The sequence below is a fragment of the Cryptotermes secundus genome, unplaced genomic scaffold (genome assembly GCF_002891405.2).
Source record: "Cryptotermes secundus unplaced genomic scaffold, Csec_1.0 scaffold391, whole genome shotgun sequence".
In the NCBI taxonomy this organism is placed as follows: Eukaryota; Metazoa; Arthropoda; class Insecta; order Blattodea; family Kalotermitidae; genus Cryptotermes; species Cryptotermes secundus.
Window position 1 is genome coordinate 1,570,607 of NW_019737394.1, and position 21,947 is coordinate 1,592,553.

General features: G+C 42.0%; 1 protein-coding gene across 1 annotated transcript in view; it reads right to left on the bottom strand.

The window, feature by feature from the left end:
• The window catches only part of LOC111870344 (chaoptin), a 568,027-nt gene extending 553,289 nt beyond the window's left edge, over window positions 1–14,738 (bottom strand). Inside the window, exon 1 of the mRNA XM_033753788.1 lies at window positions 14,597–14,738. The gene's annotated coding sequence lies outside the window, so the exon portion shown is untranslated. The remainder of the gene's footprint in view (window positions 1–14,596) is intronic.
• Between the last annotated feature and the right edge of the window lie 7,209 nt (window positions 14,739–21,947).

A 21,947-nucleotide genomic window follows, 5' to 3' on the forward strand; every position in this document is an offset into this window, starting at 1 on the left:
CCCTGGAAAATGAAGAGTTTGTGACTAACAACATGGTTATCGTTCCCCATCCTCCTTACTCGCCGGAGTTAGACCCCGTGTTTTGTTTTCCAAATTGAAAATGAAACTGAAGGGAAGACGTTTTGAAACAGTGTCTGGCATCCAAAGGAAATTGCAACCGGTACTCGACAGCGTTAAGGAAAATGACTCCCACGGTGCTTTTGAAGCGTGGAAAAGACGATGGAATCCCTGTATACGTTCCCACGGAGACTATTTTGAAGGAGATAGCAGCCAGAATTGAGTAAGTTCAGCCAGAATCTCTTTTTTGACCTAGTCCGGGAACTTTCCGATACACGTCGTATTGTTCATCTGCCATGGAAATGAGTTTCCGTCGTTGGCGTTTACTGGCTTAGACCGTAACTCCAGCATTATGAAGTTAACAGTTTCTATTTTTAACGCACTTCTCGTATTCATACGCCAGTTGGAAATAAAAAAATATTACACCGGATTTTCCTTCTGAAAGGCTGTCTACACACATCCTTGTTCGTAGAGTAGATGAAATATTTCACGAATGTTCCATCTAAGCTGCGCGCGCACGTGGTCGCGCAGCGGCTCTCGCAATCCCGCGCACAAATCTGTCTCCTGCTATAGTATATAATCAATTTGAGTCAGTAAAATAAAATTGGGGAAAAAATAAACTGATTTTTTTTCCCCCCATTTTTGGGAGCTTCAAAATTTAATATCTGCTATGGACCTTTTTCGAAAATCGCTGGTCCCCCGTGTTAACCAAGTCAAACCACTTGCTTCTGGGAAGAATATATGGCTTGAGCACTTATGGAACGTTGTCAACTTACACTGAATAACGGGCCGCGCCATACCTCAAGCGGTTAGTCGCTGCCTTCCCACGGTGGCGGCCCGGGTTCGATCCAGGATCTGATCAAGTGGGATTTGTGGTGGGCGCTGGGGCAGGTTTTCTCCGAGTACTTCGGTTTCCCCTGCCAATCTTCATTCCACCAATTGCTCCACAATCACTTTCACCTATCATCTGGGGCTGGTATTATAGACCAGAAGTGGTCGCAGTACAAGGGACTTAGTCCCACCCCACTAGCAATTAAAAAAATACACTGAATAATGTGTTGAATGGTCACAATAACCGATTCCCTTGGGAATGCCTTACTTTCATCATCTTACAATGAATATAACAAAGATTCCAGTCAGTTATAACTCTGCAAATAATTCTGTATTATCTATCTATGGCTCTAGAGCCCTTATGGAATTTGGCCGCTTTTTCAGTTTCTTCATCCTATACACAGACGGTAGGACTCTTTGGACTGGGCGGTGGGGGGGCCGTGGCAAAACCGCTACCTACCTACTCAAATACAGAATAAATGCAGACATCCAGGCCTCGAGTGGGATTGGAACCCACGATCCAAGTGTTCGAGCGGGCGAAGACGGTTCATGCTTCAGACCGAGCGCCCACTGTGATCAGCTGAGTTCTCTACTGCTCCAGGATATTTTTGATCTTACTGTACCTCGAGAGATCCGCCTGGCTGCTTACTTCCTAAATAAATTGCCTGCAATTTCTGGCTTCCACCCACATCCCCCGTTTTCCCTTCTAGCTAAAAGTAAAAGATAAAAGAAAAGTGGAAAACCGGAAGATACAGACAGAAAGTGAAAAGAAACAAGAAAGAAATCCTGAGACCGAGTATTTTAGGGTCTCACAGCGGTCACTATGAAGAGTACGCGTATGTTCTTCTGCGGTGCGAAGCCGTGTAACTCACGGGACAATTATCGCCTTCATATTCAGTGCCGAGAAAATAAGCAGATATCAAGCAAAGGTCTACCGAAACGTCGGTAGACCTCTATTGAAGTACAATCCGGAACATCGTGTCTTCTAAATGTAAAAATCGAGCATCAAGATATAGATCCATTTCTATTGCATATAGCGCACACATAACATTATTATTAAAATGTTTGAGATTTTAGACATAACACGGGATGTGACGCCGTATATTCTGGTAAAAATAGGAGCCCCCCCTCCTCTCTCAAATCCCGATGCGACAATCCCTCTTTCTATAACCGTGCCACATGTTTCAGTCTGGGCTTTGTATTCTACACTGAAGATGGAGGGACCTAGCTTATCTCAGAAGACAGACGCCACCTTCAGTCTATAAAGAGGAGAAGGTTTTCAGAAATTCTGCAGTGATGTTGAGTGTGTTCATATTATAATTAAAACGGTAACAGTCCGCGGAGGCCCATAGGGTTGTTAGACGTCGAGGCTCCCATATTTTTAGACAATCGGCCTACAGATGGCCACCCGTTCCCCCCCCCCAGGAATATTTCTGGTACTGATTCCTGTTAGAGGCTGAGTCGACCCAAGGGCCATAGTGCGGCTGCAAGGATTAGGTCAATTGAAAAATTCAATGACCTCATACGGGATCGAGCCAGAGACCTTCCAGCTTAGAACACGGTGCCTCAACCAACTACGATACTGCGTGCCCCCACTCACAGAATAAAGACTCAAATAAAAGGCTTCTTAACGTCCTGTGTTAACTCTTAGACAATTTATTGCTATGGCAGTCCAAAAATATGTAATGAGAATTGCAGTTTTCACGCTTACTGAACCTGTTTAAGTGTTCAGAAATATACAGAATGATTCCTTTTTTCCTACGCGTGCTGCACCTTCGAGCCTAGTTCAGAATCATCGATTTTATCACTAATTATATTATATTATATTTACTGGAGAGTACACTAATTAGCTTCTCATCATGTAACTTCTTCCACCTTCCTCTTACTTCCTCTATCTTATGTCCAAATATTCTCCTCAGCGCCCTGCTCTCAATGACACTCAGCAATGCTGCATTTGTAACGCCGTGTAGTCCGGTACAAGTCCAGGAACATTTCGAAGGAAAGTAGTGCCTCCATTTTGTGTGTCGAGCGTTAGGCCAAGCAAGATCCAAGGCCAGTTCTTCTCGCCGTATCATTCTGCCTGTATCTTGCTGGGCTTAGGCTTCAACCCTGAAGACGAGCACAGTAAGATCCTCCGAAATATCTTTCGACTTCTGCCAGGCTTCATGGCCATATATTTCGTCCATATATCCGTCTTCCATATAGTTTCTTCCCTATGGGATAAGAGACACATATAGTAGTTACCGCGTGAATTCTTTGTTATGTCCTTCTATTGAGCGCTCTTAAAACAAACTGCTTTCTCCTAGTATTTCCGTTTCCTCTGCCAATCTTCATGCTCCACAATCATCATCATCTATCATCTGGGGCTGGTACAATAGGCCACNATTCGCGATGAGGTCACTGGATTTTTCAATTGGCCTCATACTTCCAGTCGCATTATGGGCCCTGAGGTCGACTCGGCCTCTAACAGAAACGAGTACCACGAATCTTTCTGGGGAGTAAATGGCGGCCGATGTGTAAGGCTGATAACATCACCGCCATCTGTGAGCCGATTGTCTAGTAAACGTTTGGAGCCTCGACGTCTCGCAACCCTATGGGACTCCATTGACACTTACATGGCTAGCTTTTTACTAATCGTTATGGAACAGGAAAACCACTGCGTGTCGAGACGTTTGGGATATGTGTGCAGTCAAGTCGCCGACATCCCTGTCAGTGCATTGCGTAAACAAACAGTTGCGAGGGACTTAAGGAAATTACCTACAAAATGCTATTCAACATTTCATAAGACGCGAACGCAAAAACAACTTACCATGTCCCTAAATATGGAACATTTATAATGAAAACTAAAGCTTCAGTTTGTACTGTGAAGAAACGTTTACAGTCGTGATTCTCAACAGTTTAATCACAATGTCCCCCTTTCAAGTTACATCAAAACATCAAGCCACCCTTGAAACATGGCGTAATAATTATATCTAAAAATTAAAAAAAAAATGGCATAGTCTGATTTCAGTTTGTTTGTGAACTTCAACTTACGTCAATGAAGACTATTTTTGTTTCGAAAAATATCTTAAATAAACGGAAAATAATTCTTACCTAGAAATAATTCGTGTTCGCCTCAAGCATTATCAATATGAACTCTGATGCTACATTTTTGCCACTGGGGTATATTCCACTCTATACATCGAGTGCTACTGTGTTTTTGAACTAGGTGACCTCCCGAGCTCGACATCAAAATCACAATTTTGTAAGCATTTAGGGTGAAAATATTATTAAGTGAGTGTACTCTCGCGTTATTGGGATCTTCATACGCTCCACTCAGGGGGAGTGTTCCACTGTTTGAGAACCNAGAAATCTCTCATTATTAGAGCAGCTTCTGAAGATGGTCCCATATGACTGAAACATGTAAGATTATTATATTGACTTAAAATTTTAGTGAAAATCGTTTAAACTTGATGGCTGTCTCATTCTTTAAAAATTATTAAAGTCGCATTTCACAAGAAGAATAAAAATTTAGATATGTATTTAACTTTAACGAATTTAACTCAGTATTTCTTTATGTCACTGAATTAACAGCATTGTGCTTAGTGACATAATTCGACTTATATATCATTCTTTTAATAAACATAATTTTGTAGTGCAATTATAACATTTTTACCAATTTTTTACTTAACTCTCTTTTCCGTAACTACACATAAGAAGAATTAATCAGTCAGGACTTTTATGTACTCATGAGAGCGATATGGGAAGAAGCACAGTTAAACTTTAAGTGCCGGGCTTTTAAAATGGCGGTAGAGGGATAGAAAAGAGACCGGAAAGAAAATTCATCAGTGCCAAGCCCTGCCACTGCAGCTGCAAGAGAATATCGCCCTTTGTATGGTCGCAACCAAACGCTTGCATCGTAGCTGAGATATAGAGTGCATTCAGTTTTCTGTTAGTTCATAGTGAATTCGAATATCGTAGTTTCATTTCATCATACAATGACGCAATGAAACGTCGTTTGTAATATGATGAAACTGAGAGGCAGCTGAGAGAAAGATACGTGACGTGGGTCTGTTCATTCATTCGGGTGCTTCGAGAAATACCATACAAAGGCGCAATTCAGTTAGACGATAGGAGGGGGGAGGGGGGAGCGAAGACTATATATACATCAACAAAATAACAGTAAAAGTTACGTTCACTGAATTGTATTATACTTAAAAATAATTTTGGATTGTACGCGCGCTTCTACCAGCGGCCTTTAAATGCCCGAATGCATGGATATATGTACGTTGACCACAATACATGTACCGGACGTAAAAGTTTAAAGTTGTAACAGAAAAATGTCCCTTTTCAAAACCAATCTCAATTACGAACCTCATTCAAAAGGAAAGTTACGTTAAGGCGGTAGGAGTGTGAAGCTGTCACTCACTTCCATTACCATGGAATTCATGGGCTGGTGTCCAACTAATCACAGGTGCAGTTTCCACATTGGTCCCTGTCTGCATGAACTCTCTCTGGTACAAACGAAATGGGAGCCAACGGAAAATTAAACTTCATTACCGCATTCTCTCTCGCCCGTTTCTTTCTTAATTTTAAACAATAAGTACGGTGAAGAGTCTCATCCCCTGGAAGTTGAAGGCTGTACAGCTCGTGCTTGGTACTTGCTTCCTTGGTTTACTCTTCAACCCTGAAGATGGAAACAATATTTTCCTCCGAAATCAGGATCTGCCCGAATCACACGGTATTACAACCTGAAAGGCTGTACTTTTTGAAGTAAATATAGTTTTAAGAGTAACATATTCTGGGGTATAATGCCGTTTAATCCGTTGGAAGTCAACAGACATTTCGGAGAAACATAACGCTTCCATCTTCAGTGTTGAAGAATAATACGAGCAAGATACCAGCGTGAAAGCAGCTGGCTAGCAGAGTTTGCTTATCAGACAATTTTGACATTTGTCCATTAGCGAAAAGCTGCGCGAAAATGCAACATTGATTAATCAAAACGAAAATTTATGCATGTATGGCTATAATGAACGATCGTGGGTTTAGTTACCTCTAGTGTCTGAACCAAGGATCTCTTGTTTTGAGCATTTCAATTCCCAGCGAAGCCTTGTAATTATGGTCTGAAATCTACAACGCGTTAACAGTACGAAGGTTTCACATAACCTAAAACATGCGAATGAAAGCCTTCCAGAGCAGGATCAGACAGAACGAGTTAAAAACAATTGCAGGAAAGTTGGATAGCTCGCCATATGTTCGCTTCCTCTGCTAATAACAGCCACTCTGAGGAAGGTTTTCTCCCTCCAAAAAATTAAACATTATCTATTACATCAGAGGCGGAGAGCAGGGGAAATCTCGGTGCTGAATGAACAAAGGTAGCTTCGACATTATTGAACACAATTATCTTGTTGCCATGGAATCCTCACAAATGTCTTCATGTTTTGAAATAACATTTTCACTGTTAACTGTAACGTATGTGTATGTAACAGTAAGTTAGAAACAAATTAAAAGAATCGTCACATTGTGCTTTTGGTGGAGTGCAGAATTCTGACGCCCTAGCTCGTGTTTATATTGAACTTTCAGGCAAATGGCCTAGCAAACAGGTCGATAGGGACAATCCTGTACAATGAGCCCTCGTACAATCCCTTGTGGCAGTGTCAATGAATATAGCATTACTATACGACAGTCAACACAACAAAACCATAATAAATAAACCAATACTGCTACATTAACGTCCGTTTATTATGTTATTTGCTACATGTTTCGATCCAGCTGGATCATCATCAGGCAATTTTCATGAGCTGTACCACTCGTTATTGAAATGTATCTATAATTTGAATCCATATTAGTGACTATTAACACAAATTTAATTACAATTCCGGTGTTTCGTTATAGTTTTAATATCAGTCTTAATATGTAAAGCTTTATTTAAAAGTTAAAAATGTGCCCGCTTATTTTAGCGTGAAGTACAAGTCTATAGTGTATCGTAGAGTAAAAAGTAAACTATCCCTGTAGGCCACGCCATAGCTCAAGCCGTTAGTCACTGGCATCCCACCGCGGCGGCCCAATTTCGATCCCGGGTCTGGTCAAATGGGATTTATGGTGGACAAAGTGACGCTGGGGCGGATTTTCTCCAAGTACTTCGGTTTCCCCTGCCAATCTTCATTCCACAAAATTCTCCATCATTATAATCACCCGGGGCAGGCTACAGTAGGCCAATCAGTGGCCGCCGTGCTGAGTGAACCCAGTTGGACTCCACCCTTACTAAGCGAATTAAAAAAACTGTCCCTGTAACAGACCGTAAAGGCCCATAGGTTTGCGAGGCGTCGAGGCTCCCACCTTGTCTAGACAATCGGCTCACAGATGGCGGTAAGGTTGTCTGCCTTACGCGCCGGCCGCACTTTATCCCCCACGAAGATTCCTGGTACTCATTTCTGTTAGAGGCTTAGTCGACCCCAGGGCAATAGTGTGGCTGGAAGGATTAGGTAAATTGAAAAAGAATTCAATGACCTCATCGGGTATCGAACCAGTGACCTTCCGGCTCATAGCATAGTAGTTATTTTGGTGTATTATGCGTTGATGATAATCATTGATTTTTAATATCTTTCGTATCTGTGGTCTAGTGGTCAGAGTTCCTTGCTACAGATCCAGAGGTTTCGGATTCGATTCCTGGGGCTACCACATTTCCTTAGAAGTAGTGGGTCTGGAACGGGGTCCACTCAGCCTCGTGGGGATAATTGAGAAGCTACTTGAATGGAAATGTAGCGGCTACGGTCTAGAAAACCGAAATTAACGGCCGTGAGGATTCGTCGCGCTGACCACGCGACACTATCTATCCGCTAAAGTTGGCACTAACTTCTCCGACAAGCGGCGGTCGCTCAGTCGGTATAGTTCGCTTGCGGAGTGAAGTCACGGAGTTTTTCTTCATGGCATATTTGTTATATTCATATGTGAGGCATGAGTTATTATGTATAATTAAATCAGTAGCCGTGGGGTTTCGGTATATATCAAATGTTAAACGGTTGTGTTTCTTTGTGATAGTTAAGTCTACGTAATTTAGTTTATTGTGTTTCTTTTTCAACAGTGAATTTTATTCTTGGGTGTACCATTGTGTTGAAGTTTGTTAATCTGTTCTCTATAATTTTAGTGTGTGTGTGTTATACAGCACTAACAACTGTATCATCTACGTATCTGTAGCAATCGATGATTTTGTGTTTACTTAGAATTTTGATGATTTTTGTTTTCTAAATATTGTACGAAAATGTCAGCCAAGACTGCTGATGTAGGACTTCCCTCTCCACCTCGCTCTCTCTCTCTTGGCAGCTTTTTAGTTTCTTAATCTACTTAATCAACTGAGAAACCAGCGAAAACAAGGAACGAGCTCTTAAGATGGATGCGACTTGGTTCTCTAAACGTCATTTCAGTTTCACCCGACTACATGGCGTTATCTCCCAGAAGACTGAAACATTCATGAATACCTCTGTAAGAACCCCGAAACCTACACGGCTCTCGCTTGTTTGCTTAGTCCTTACAGGAAGATGCAGGAGAGCACGTAAAATGAGGCCATAATCTTCATGCTCTCCACTTACGGGCAAGCAGAAACGTTCCAATAGATATATGTTCGCAACCGCTCGTTTAGCGACGAGCCGGGATAGAGTAGTCTGTATAGCGACTAGCTACGGGATGGATGGCCTAAGAGTCGTAGTTCTCCACGTCGTCCAGACCGACTCTGGGGTACAACCAACCACTTAACCGGTGGGTACCTGGAGGTCTTTCTCCGGAGGCAAAGCGGCCGGGACGTGAAGCTGACCACTCACCTCCAGCTAGTGCCGAGGTCAAGAAAATGTGGATCTATACATCAACTTTCCCATACGCTTTTTTGATATAGTGCTTAATTACTTAAGCACAGGGACAACTTTAATTTTTTATCGCTCTTTTAGCGAGATTGTTCGTCCACTGTTTTGTTCCTCCGAAATGTTTAGACCGAAGTACCATCCCTCACAACTCAGAAGACAATTTCCCTCCTAGACACCGCCGTTAGAAATTCGAATCCTTCATGGATGTTCACTGATTCTCTCTGCACGAATAACGTCTTTATCCTGTATTTATATCCCTTTCATGTCCTGGGTATATGCTGTATAGAAGACAAATCAGGCAGTTATGTGTATTAACAACGTCTAGCATGAAAATGTGTGTTCTCCAGACAACACAGCTTTCATTAGTATACTTCTTCCTCTAACTTTGTATACACGTACTTCAGCATAGGGAATTCTGAGCTCGAAGTTTCCGTAATGATTTGTCGTCCACTAAAAGCTGTGGATGTGCAAAGTGCTGTAGTCTTGTATGCTTCTCTTTTTTTTATTGCTAGTGGGGTGGGACTAAGTCTCTTGTACTGCGGCCACTTCTGGCCTATTGTACCAGCCCCAGATGATAGGTGAGGGTGATTGTGGAGAAATTGGTGGAATGAAGATTGGCAAGGTGAAACCGAAGTACTCGGAGACAACCTGCCCCAGCGCCACTTTGTCCACCACAAATCCCACTTGATCAGACACGGGATCGAACCCGAGCCGCCGCGGTGGGAAACCAGCGACTAACCGCTTGAGCTATGGCGTGGCCCTATGCTGCTCTTAGTACTGATGAAGTTTCTGTCAGATTTAAATGGCTAATGTAAATGGCTTTGCTGATAAGAAATGTGTGTTCTTTCAAAACGTTACAGATAAAAATATGAAATAGGTCGAAAGCTGCAGACAACTCGTGAAGTTTCCAGTGGAAACGCTGTCTGTAACATATTAGCGGCGAGTGGAGCTCTGGTCTGTTATTATTATGGCTCTACAGCCATTTTTTGTACCTTGGCGGCTTTTTCTGTTTCTTAATCCTAAACACAGTCGGTAGGACTCTACAGTAAGGCCTCTAACTACACACAGAACAGCACAAACACAGCATAAACGCACACAATCCATGCCTCGAGTGGGATTCGAACCCATGACCCCAGCGTTAGAGCGGACAAAAATTGTTCATGCCTCAGTCCGCGCGGCCATCGTGATCGGCGTTCCGGTCTCTACCTACCTACCCACTTACACACTTATCTATATATACCTATATATATATCTATGGCTCGACAGCCCTTTGTTGGGCCTAAGCCGCTTTTTCAGTTTCTTGATCTTTTATACAGTCGGTAGGACTCCTCGGACGGGGAGTCAGCTCGCGCAAGGCCGCCACCTGAACACAGGACAGCACAAACACAGTATAAGAGTACGCAGACATCCATGCCTCAGAGAGATTCGAAGCCACGACCCCAGTGTTCAAGCGGGCGAAGAAAGTTTAAGCCTTAAACGGCGTGGCCACTGTGATCGGCTGTCCCGGTCTCTTACTTACTTACTTACTTACTCATGGAGCTGAGGACTTCTGGAGAAGCCGCCAATTCTGCAGCTACTCAAGAATTTCCCAGCATTATATGGAACCAGAATGTTCATTACCGTGTTCACAAGAGCCTTCCACTGGTCCATATCCTCAGCCAGATCTATCGAATCCATACCATCCCATCCTACCCCTCTAAGATCCATTCTAACACTGTCCACCCACCTACGCCTTGGTCTTCCTTGTGGCTTCTTTCCTTCTGGTTTCCCCACCAATATCCTCTACGCATTTACGTCTCCTCCATTCGTGCTACATGCCCTGCCCACCTCATCCTCCTTGACTTGATCATTCTAATTATACTTTGAGAAGAGTACAAGTTATGAAGCTCCTCATTATGCAGTTTTCTCCAACCTCCTGTCACTTCATCTCTCTTCGGTCCAAATATTCTCCTCAACACATTGTTCTCAAACACCCTCAGTCTATGTTCCTCCCTTAATGTCAGAGACCAAGTTTCAAAGCCATACAGAACCACAGGCAAAATTATAGTTTTGTATATTCTAATTTTTAGACAACAGACGAGAAGACAAAAGGTTCTTGACTAAATGGGGGCAAGCATTACCAGAGTTCAATCGCCTCTTAATTTCCTCCTGAATCAGGTTTCGATCTGTTATCGTTGTTCCCAAATATCTGAACTGTGCCACATTTTCAAAACACGTTTCCTATCATTAGGTCATGATTTTGCCCTGCATTTTGGTGACGAGACAGCAACATATACTTAGTTTTCTCTGTGTTTACTTCTAGACCAACCTCTTTACTTGCGTCAATTAAAGTTTGTGCGTCTTTCTTTATGGTATCTACCTTATCACCCAGCAGATTCACATCATCGGCGTAGACCAACAGCTGATGTGTCCCGTTTAATTTCAGTCCCATCTGGTTTCCTTGGACCTTCCTAATTGCATATTGTAAGGCAAAGTTGAAAAGGAGTGGCTCTAAAGCATCTCCTTGTTTTAAACCATTCTGGATAGGAAATTTATCAGACAAATGTTTACCTACACGGACTTTACTATACGTTTCGTTTAAACACATTTTAATCAACCTAACTAGTTTCATGGGTATCCCAGACTCTATTAGAATATTGTACAATACATCCCTCCTAACTGAACCACAGGCTTTCTTGAAGTCTATGAATAGCTGATGTACTGTCTCACTGTACTCCCATTTTTTCTCCAATATCTGACGAATGCGAAAGATCTGATCTGCAGTTGATCTGTTACGTCGAAACCCACACTGATGATCCCCAATAATTTCATCTATATATGGTCTTAACCTTGAAAGAAGAATATTGGATAGTAGTGTGAGTAGTCATCACCTTACTCTGTTTTATGATATGTATTGTCAGCACTCCCGCGAAACGAACGGAAAGGACGGGCCAGGAATACAACCTATTATTGTATAATATGGCCTTTGTAGAAAGCGCTTAGGAGAAAGAGAAGGAACACTCTGCTTTCATATTATTATCATTTCAGAAAACATATGAAGAAAAATTCCCTAAAATGGCCAAAAATGACAAGAAATATGCTTAAAAGCCCAAAAATTTACAAAAAAAAATTACCCCCAAAATGAAAAAATGACCTTAAACCTATAAATGTAAAAAAATGACAAAAATTACCTATAAAATTTACATTTCTGTAACCAGCAGCTCATATCCGAGATTTATATATTTAAGAGCATCGCATAGGATACAAGGAAAAAAAGATGACATGTCATCAAAATCCGAGCCCTGCTTATCAGTATTTAATCCGTTACGTCGAAAGCCTAGTTAGTTAGTTATTTAGAGAGGGTGGGTTTCCCCATGCACCGCGACCAGTTTGATCTATTGTGCTTCCCTCTATGATATTCTACCAGTCTCTATACCCTACCGATAAATGGTGCGTACCATCAGTCCCGCCGAGCAAGCGAGTTCGGTCATTTGCTTGCGTCGAAAGCCTAACTACTGATCGTAGTAATTTCGTCTATTATGGACTAAACCTTGCCGATCAAAGTGGTCGCGCGGTTTAAGGCATGAACTATCTTTGCTCGGTCCAACGCTGGGATCGTGGGCTCGAATCCATATCACGGTATGGATGTAGCGGCCTTGAGACGGGCTGCTCCTCCAGTTAAGGAGCCCTACCGAATGTATATAGGATTATGAAACTGAAAAGGCGGTCAAAGCCCAACAAAAGGACGGTAGAGCCATAGATAGATAGGTAGGTAGACAGACAGACAGACAGATAGATTAGATCAGTGGTTATCAAACTGTGGGGCGCGACCACCGAGGGGGGCGAAGGGCTTGAAAAGGGGGCGCAGCATACTTTCCTACAGATACAAATTAATACGGCCCTAAATCAATTAGAAAAGTAATAAAAAATAAAAATACATATAAAAAAACTTTTGATGAGTACAGGCTTTAATTATCATGAATTTCAAAATAACTAATAATTATTCTCTTTACCGGCAATTATAAAACGCGTATGCCAGAGACAGCGTTGAGAGTTCGGCAGCGGCAGCAGCCGCATCCTCTGAAATCCTCTGAAGTCTAGACTTTTTAAAATGCTGTGTGAGGAAATGGGTGCCGAACACACTGCTCTGTTGTTTTTTAGTGATGCTCGATGGCTTTCAAGAGGCAAGGTATTAAAGAGAATGTTTAAGCTGAGGCATGAGGTGTTCTGTTTTTTAAATTGGGAAAATAACTCACTGGCAGGCAGTTTCAAAAACAAGGATCTTTTATTGAAAATGGCTTACTTCACAGATATATTTGAGAAACTAAATATCCTCAACACTTCACTTCAAGGGAATGAGGCAACTGTACTTTCTTGGAATGACAAAGTGAAGGCATTCATGAGAAAATTAGAGCTCTGGAGAAACAGTATGGAAAGTGACACGCTAGACATGTTCCCTACTCTGGTGTCAATGGTACACGACACTGACAATCCAGTGCTTCCAATGGACATAAAAAGCTGCCTACTTGATCATCTCATAATGTTGAAAGATCATTTCGAAAAATACTTTTGCAATGATTTTGATAAATTTAATTGGATTAAAAATCCATTCGAAAATGCTCCTGGGCCATCATCTCTGAATGTAAATGAGCAAGAACAACTCATCGATCTCACTAGTGATACTTCATTAAAAAGTAAATTTAAGGAATTGTCTTTGTTGGAGTTCTGGATACATATTGGCAAGGAATTCCAAACTTTGAGCCAAAAAGCACTGAAAATCCTGATTCCTTTCGCAACAACTTACTTACGCGAGACAGGCTTTTCTGCTTTGGCAGCTATAAAGTCAAAGTATCGTTTAAGGCTAAATATTGCTAAAGAAGTTAGAGTGGCCATTTCTGATATTACACCACGTTTTGATAAACTTTGTTCTCAAAAGCAGGCCCATCCATCACACTGAACTTTGACATTTTAATGTTTGATTTTCTTTGCAGAAAAAAATTTAAATACTTCTTAGTTAAATATCGTTTCATTTCAATACATATTTTGGTTAATTGGAAGTGTTAAAACTAATTTTTATTGTAGGCCTAATATTGTAATACTTTAATTTTGAGTAAAAAAACTGCTAAATAATATGTAGAAAAACAAAAAAACTGAATAAAACGTCAAACATACCATGACTTCTATTTTGATAAAAAAAACAGGCTGGGGTCCTGAGAGTATTTTCTCTTGTCAGGGGGGGGCTCAGTGGTAAAAAGTTTGAGAACCACTGGATTAGATAGATAGATACTTAACCTTGAGAACGGGTGATCGACTGAAATGTTGCGTGAAGTTGATAACAGTGATATGCTTCTAAAATTACTAGATCATTTTAACAGCATTCTTGTAAATAGGTATAGTAAGTCACACATAATAAAAAATGTAATGCTATCCCTGTTTCAGGCCTTGGAGGCCCATTGTCTTGTGAGACGTTGAGGCTCCCACATTTTCTAGACAATCGGGTCACATATGGCGGTTCATAACATTCAATAAATAATTTTACAGTAAATACTGCCTTTTTGTCTTATTATGTACTAAGTATGGTAAATACTATGATGGTGAAGAAATTTCTAGACATTTTTTATGGATTTTACAGGTTTCCAGCACCCTTGATTACGAAACGTGGTTTAGGAATAACACGAGTCTTTCTGTTCGTGTGTACGTACTAGGGGAAGTCTCAAAGTAATGTTACAAAGCTTGTAATTAACTATCAGGAAGTGTAGAACATACAAAAGCAGCACCATTCTGTGTTTACACTGGGCTCATTATAACAAGAAGCATGGATGGCTACACAACACTGTACCGCAGTGTGTATCGTTACATGGGTATGACCGGAGTTAAAAACATTTACCACTCACCTGTAGCTATTAATCACCTTTCCGAAGTTCGATGATCCCATGTATTTTCGAAAATTTAAATTTAAAAACACTGTTCCTGCGAGATGTCACGAACACATTCACAAGTCACAATAATTGCCACGTGGCATACTGAATGGTTTCATTTCTGCAACATGAACGATACTGACCGTAGTACGCAAGCGCAGTGCTGTTCCTTCTTATTCGCCAGAGATTACATAACGGTTCTCATGTGTCTAGTTCCTGTGAGTTAACCGTACGTATCGTCATAGCAATGAGGAGCCGTGATGGCGCACTCGGTATGGTCCGTACAGCAAGCAACTGGCTACGGGCGAGACGACCGAGGGGTTGGAGTTCAAGCCCCGGTGGTGGTGGTGGCAAGAATTTTCTCTTCTCCAAGTCGTGCAGATCGTCCAGACCGTCCAGACTGGCTCTGGGGTCCACCCAACCTCCTATCCAATAGGTACCGGGAGCTCCTCTGGGGTTAAAGCGGCAGGTTCGTGAAGCTGACCACTCACCACAAACTAGTGCCGAGGTCAAGAAAATGTGTATATATATATTCCCCCCCCCCCAGTACGTCTTCATGGCGTAGTGCTTCATTAGTTAAGCACCGGGAGAACTTCGCATTTGTTTACCTTATCAGCATAGGAATACCGCACAGCCGTTTCCTGGAAACGGATTTTAACACAGAAACTATAACAGTCTCACTGGGTTACACATTCCAAATATCACACATAAAATCTTTTCACAGTTCGACTTTCAACTGAGCACTCTTGTAACTGACAAGCGGCCATTTCACACTAACCTCCCAGCCTTCTCTTTACCGCCTGATTATCAACTGACAACTCTACATCTGGTCTCGCTTACAACCTCTCGGAAAGGACCAAGTAGAAAATACAGCTCTTCCATTGTTATAGTCCAACTGATGCATTAATAAAATCTGCTGCCTATTAATGGGCGCTTTTCCGTTGTTTGTTTGGCGGCCGTTGCCTAGAAACGGCTCTACACAGCAAAATGCATAGGTATATATCACCCTCAAATATAACCATGACGAATACTGACTAATAATAGCATTATATTTCAGATCACTCAAGAGAAGGCCGTTTTTGTTATGATATATAAAAAACAGCACTGTTCAGTGTCACTGTCTACTACAATAAAAGCTTCAATATTTTAATATTTTAACATATAATTTTATACTTTGGCATTGAAGAGAAGACACTTCAGCAGTGATCCAGTAATAAATATTATTTAACAATACCACAACAAATGAAACATTTTAATAATTTAGTTCTTGAACAATTCAATGCTTATACAATACGCTAATATAATTTTATACGTGGCATTAACATTGACAAAGAACAGGTATGACTTTCCCCAACTGTAAACATTAGCCAATGTAGGATAAAGTAGCAGGGAAGTAGAGAATGAGCTTAAGTATTTTATCTGATGATGGCTAAAAGGCCTGAATTATATTGTAAAATAACATACTTATAAAATTTATACACGGATTAGGGTGAAGGAACCAACATTAAACTAACCGACTATCCATTCGCATTCAATTCCCTCTTCATTTTCATTTACCAGCATGTTTCACGTTGCACGCCACTAACGCTACTGATCCCCGAACACAGAGCGATGTTAATTCCCATTGAATGTGGTTATGTGGGCTGCTATCCAGTGGCGTGCATCATAATTTGTCGTATATCAGTTGCCGTAAGCATGCTGCCGCATCATCAGTGCGTAGCACAAGATCAAACCACGTTCTGTCAGCCCTGGGTCCTGTTGACGTAACTACTGCAGCAGCGACGTGACACTCCGACGCGATATCACAGCGCGTATACTACCTGACACAGGCAAAGGCAAATGTTAACCTCTACACGGTGTATTCAGCTTTACAGTTCCCCTTACAGAGAAGTGCAAGATATATACTATGCATACGTATACATACGTACATAGGTAGAAAAAACAAAAACTCAGTGGCTTTAGTCCGCAAGCGAACTGTACAGACCAAGCGACCGCCGCTTGTCGCGTGTAGCGTAATCAGTGCAACGAATCCCCACGGTCGTTAATTTAGGTTTTCTAGACCGAAGCCGCTGTTTCCTTAAAATACCACGTCGCTCTTCAATCATCCTCACGAGGCTGAGTGGACCCGTTCCAGACCCACTACTCAGAAAATCTGATAGTATCGGGAATCGAACCTGGACTTCTGGATCTGTAGCCAGGAACTCTGACCACTAGACCACAGGCGTTGTGCATAATTATGTTTTCTCTTGTAGGTTTATCTGAAACTTGAATTGTTCATTATATTGTGACCTGCTGCCGGAGACGAAAGTCTAAGAGTGGGGTTTCCACCGTTATTTGTAACGAATTGTATGAGGTTTGTCCCGCTTGTCCCGCCTGAGAATTAGCGGCAGACACCTACCTCCTAAAATTGCAGCGCATGCAAAACAAGGTTTTGCGCACCATTGGAAATTTTCCAAGGTGCACACCAGTCCGCGACTTCCACACAGCCTTCAACTTTCCGTATGAATACGATTATGTAACAAAATTGTGCATACGACAAGCAGAAGTCATACAGAATCATGAGAATGAACACGTTCGAGGTATAGGACAAGGTGAAGCCAGAAAAATATAAGAGGCTTAAACTTGGCGGTGGTCAAGCTTACGACCGTTTAAATGACTAAGTTGTCGCTGTAGAATAAGATATGTATGTGTAAGTTAGGCATGAGCTGCTCTGTAAAGCCTGTGCTGACAGAGGACTTGTGTATAGTGCAAAAGGAAGAACTTTCGATAACACGTTATATGTGCGAAATATACACTTAACGAAAGGTCAAGGGTATCCATAAGAGACAAACTCATCTTCTCGACAGAGAGGATGTTACATAAGGACTATCACTGCAAGGGTTCAGTTGGGGAAAAATATCTCTGGTCGTGTTCCTCAAGGGGCCTGACGCCAAGACGAACTGAACGGCGGCAAACCGACAGTCGTAAAGTAACTGTGACTCTGAGACTAACAGAGTTCGTATCCGATAAGAGACCAGGGAAGTTGAGCTCCGAGCATAGCAGAAGACACTTCACCGAGATTGGCGAGGGGAGAGTTTATAACATTGAAGAGGAAACGACAGAAGACATTGTAAATGTGAATAATTATATTTGTGAGTGTAAAGTGTGATTGTCCAGTAAAAATATTCGTTCAAATTCGAGACCCACACAATTTCTTGCCACGTTGCCTAGGAAACACGCGACAATATGCAATGAGGTATGTCTGCTGAGAACCAGAATTATGAAGCCATCAGAGACCGTCGTTGCTAAGGAACGGCTTTGCAAACGCGCCTGTTATTAGGCAATGGCTCAATAGCCGTCACGTGATGGCCGCTATAGACAGGTACATAACAATAGAAGAGCTGTTGGAAGCGGTGTTGAGGAGGAACCAACAATAAGTTATTCAAGTAAAAATATGACGCTGAAATCCATTGTTCCTAATAATTGGTTACTTTTTTGATAATTCAATCAATTTCCGAAGCTGTATCGACTGCTGAAGGGACATAGTTTGAAATGAAAGTGGCATGACTGACTTAATTCATGGTGTGGATTGCGAATTTTGGGCAGTAGCGGGAGCCGGCCTGGAGGCTGTGCCCTGTCGGAAACCGGGCCACGATTTCTTGGGTCATTAAATGTTTCGATCGCCCAACGATGTATAGTCTGAGATACTGACTGTAATGTTAAATGACACACAAAGAACAGAGATCCCTACATTAATTACACGATTCTATCATCCGATTTATCCACGAAGTGCCCGTGTTTGGTAGACGCCGGTTCCCGGATCCGTTCCGAGACACGGCTACATATTCTTGCACACTTGAATATAATATATTCTGATTAATATTTGTATTAATTAATATATTATGATTAATATTAATCAGAACAATGAATTAATACTGCCCTACATGCTTCTCATATATTTTATTCCACGGTAGTCTTCAGGAACAAAATAAATATACCAGCACAAACCTTTATTTTTACAACTTCATATATAGGGAGCTGGGATAGCGCAGTCGGTATAGCGACTGGCTACGGATTGGACGACCGAAGGTCAGAGTTCGTGTCCAGCTGGGGTCAAGAATTTTCGTTTAGACTGAATCTGGGGCCCCCCTGTCCTCCTATATAATAGATACTGAGGGCTCTTTCCCCGGGAGTAAAGCGACCGGGCCGTGAAGCTGACCACTCACCTCCAACTAATGCCGAGGTAAAGAAAATGTGGCTCTACACATCCATTCCTCCATACGCCTTCATGGCATAGTGCTTAAATAGTTAAGCACAGGGACGTTTTTAGGTTTACTTCATTTGTGGAATAAATATATATAGTTTTTAAATATTTAAAAAACCAAAACGTTTTGCACAAAGAACTGTGTTCAGTAAATACTTGGCTAAACATACAAAACAGACGTTATACATATCTGGATTAATTTCAGGAAAATTGAAAGCCCTTGAAAAGATTAATGTCTCGCCCTTCGGCATTTACTTCCTTCTGCTTTGTTTTTTTTTTGTTCTCTTTCTAACTCTCTGCCGCTTGAAATTTCCCTTCTAACCTATAAGTCCTTTATCATTTGTCACGCCTTGACAGTAGAATTGTTTACTCTCTAATTGCTGTGGGACTCTTGGTTTCGCTCCTTCTGTCTTTACTTCCACTTTTCTTTCGCCTTCCCTTTGTTTATTTACATTTTTCACTCTTCCCTCCTTTATATTCGTTATTACTTCCGTTCTTCTCCTTTCATCGTCATTTCTCGCCCCTGTTACGGGCAAGTTTGCTTGTTTATCTAAGCCAATTATAAATCTGCTGTGGTGCCATACGGGAGGCGAGATGACGCAGTCAGTATAGCGACTGGCTACGGGCTGGAGGACGAGGGGACGGAATTCAAATCCCAGTAGAGACAAGATTCTGTTATTCATTTCGTCCATACTGGTTTCGGCGCCCGCCCAGCCTCCTATCCAGGGGGTTTCTGGGCCTCTTTGGCCTGGGGCGGGGGGTAGTAAAGCGGCCGAGGCGTGAAGCTGACCACTCACTCAACTAGTGCCGAGGTCAAGAATACGTGGATCTATACACCCACTACTCTATACGCCTTCATAGCGTAATGCTTAATTACTCGTACTTAAGCACAGGAACAATTTTACCTTTTTTACGTTAGTGTAATATGAGTAATTTGTAAAGAGGAAACTCCCTGGTGTAGTCGTGGCATATTATTTGCTGAAATGCCATTATTGAAGTGTAGTTTCAGGATAGAAATTTGTGAATAGATTAGACCAAATATGAGAAAAGGCAGGACAAATATCGCGACCAGGCCACAAGTCAAAATTCTGGCACATAGGAAAGTAACTCTAGCAACATCACAGGTCCTACTTTTCAAGTGGACGCCGAGAAAATCCAATGATGAGGGAGTCTGGTCGGGCGTCCATTACACTCGCACTCCATATGTCACAGTGACATCTGCACTCCCCCTTGTGCCCTTGTCTGGTCCATAGCAATAAATCCTGCACCCCTGCAGAGAGATTCGCTGAATCATGATGGATGCTGGCAAGATTAAAACCGGACAAGCAAGATCCCCAGCCCACTTATTATGAAGTGAGTTTGGGGACCAGTCTGCGGCAACAGAGATATTAGATTCAATTCTCTTAACGTATAACCTCACTACTGAGGCAATTTAAGCATATCCTTCCTTAATGGATGTTCCATCCTAAGGAAATGTGGATTCAATGAGTACAAGCACAAAAAGCGAGGGGAATGTAAATCTAAGTTATAAAACAATAAGCAAGGAGAAAATGCATAATGGTTAACATTTTTCACTAAATGTTATAAAGGCAATAAAATAAAAGACAGAAAGATCTGGTGGACATGACGATCCTCATGGAATGGCTAAGTATATCAGTGTAGGGTGTACAATATATTACACTCGGGGAAAATGTAGATAAGAGAACATTTCCGAGAGCTTGACATGACTGGGATATAATATTGTAGCGTGGACAGCCCTTGTTATGCAATGACCCCGAGAGAGGCCAATAAACAACAATGTAATGGAAACTGTTTCTAGGCAATGATTGGTAAACATGCTCCCGCGGCAATGAATACGTACGCAACAACAGAGTTCCTGTTGGAAACGGTGTTTTCTAATCAGTCCATGCAAAGGGGACTGGGGCGACCCAGTTAGACAGAGCCAAGGCCTTCAGAACATTCATTAGAGTGTATTCCCTATTCAAACGTGAGCAACCGAGTCCTAACATTAAACTGATCCTCCACAAAGCTCTCATTAGATCTGTAATGACTTATGCTACTCCCGCCTGGGAATTCTAGGCAGATACACATGTAACGAAATTGCAGCGCCTGCAAAAGAAGATTCTCCGCACCATTGGTAATTTTCCAAGGCGCACACGGGTTCGCGATTTGCACATGGCTTTCAAAATTCCGTAAGAACTATATAACAAAACTATGCAGGCAACAAGCAGAAGTCATACAAAATCATGATAACGAAAATGCTCGTAATATTGGACAAGCTGAAGCCCGACACAAAAAATATAAGAGGCTTAAACTTGGCGGCGGTCAAGCATACGACCGTTCAAGTGACTAGACTGCCGTTCTAGCGGAAGCTATTGAAATAGGGCATAATCTGCTGCACATAGCCTGGACTGACTGGGGCCCCGTATATATTTTATATGCATTTATTAACGTGTTTAACAAATTAAACGTAAATATCCTTTACATTACGACAAATTACTTAATAACGCAGACAATGACTCTTGACAAAAGACAGACCCGTCCTCTCGTCAGAGAAAGCGCCCCACAGAAACAAAACCAAAACTATCAAACAGTAATAAATATCTGGTCGTGAGCCCCAGATGAGGCTCGACGCCAAGACTGACTGACTGATCGTCAGTCGCAATGTGACGTTTACTTGACCCAGTTAGAGAAGTCAGTTTCCTGTGTGGTGGCGGGGTCGAATACCTCCACCGTAGACCTGCGAGTAGTAGGAGGCGACGAAAAGGGAACCCAGTGCCTGGTGTTATAACTGGGCCACCTTGTTCCTGGGGATATAAATACGGGGACCTGGACTTGCAGGTTGGGGGAGTCTCGAATCTGAGAGGGTGAAATGTGGTAATGAGCCTTGAGGGACTCGGACCTGAAAATGACTGCACTAGCGAGGTCCAGCAGCAATTGTAAACGACTGACCCGTCCTCTTGTTAGAGAGAATGTTACACGTACATATGGACCATGACCGCAAGCGTTCATTTGGAAAAAATAAATTACTGGTCATGAGTCTCAAGGGGCTCGTCGCCAAGACGAACAGATTTTCGGTAAACC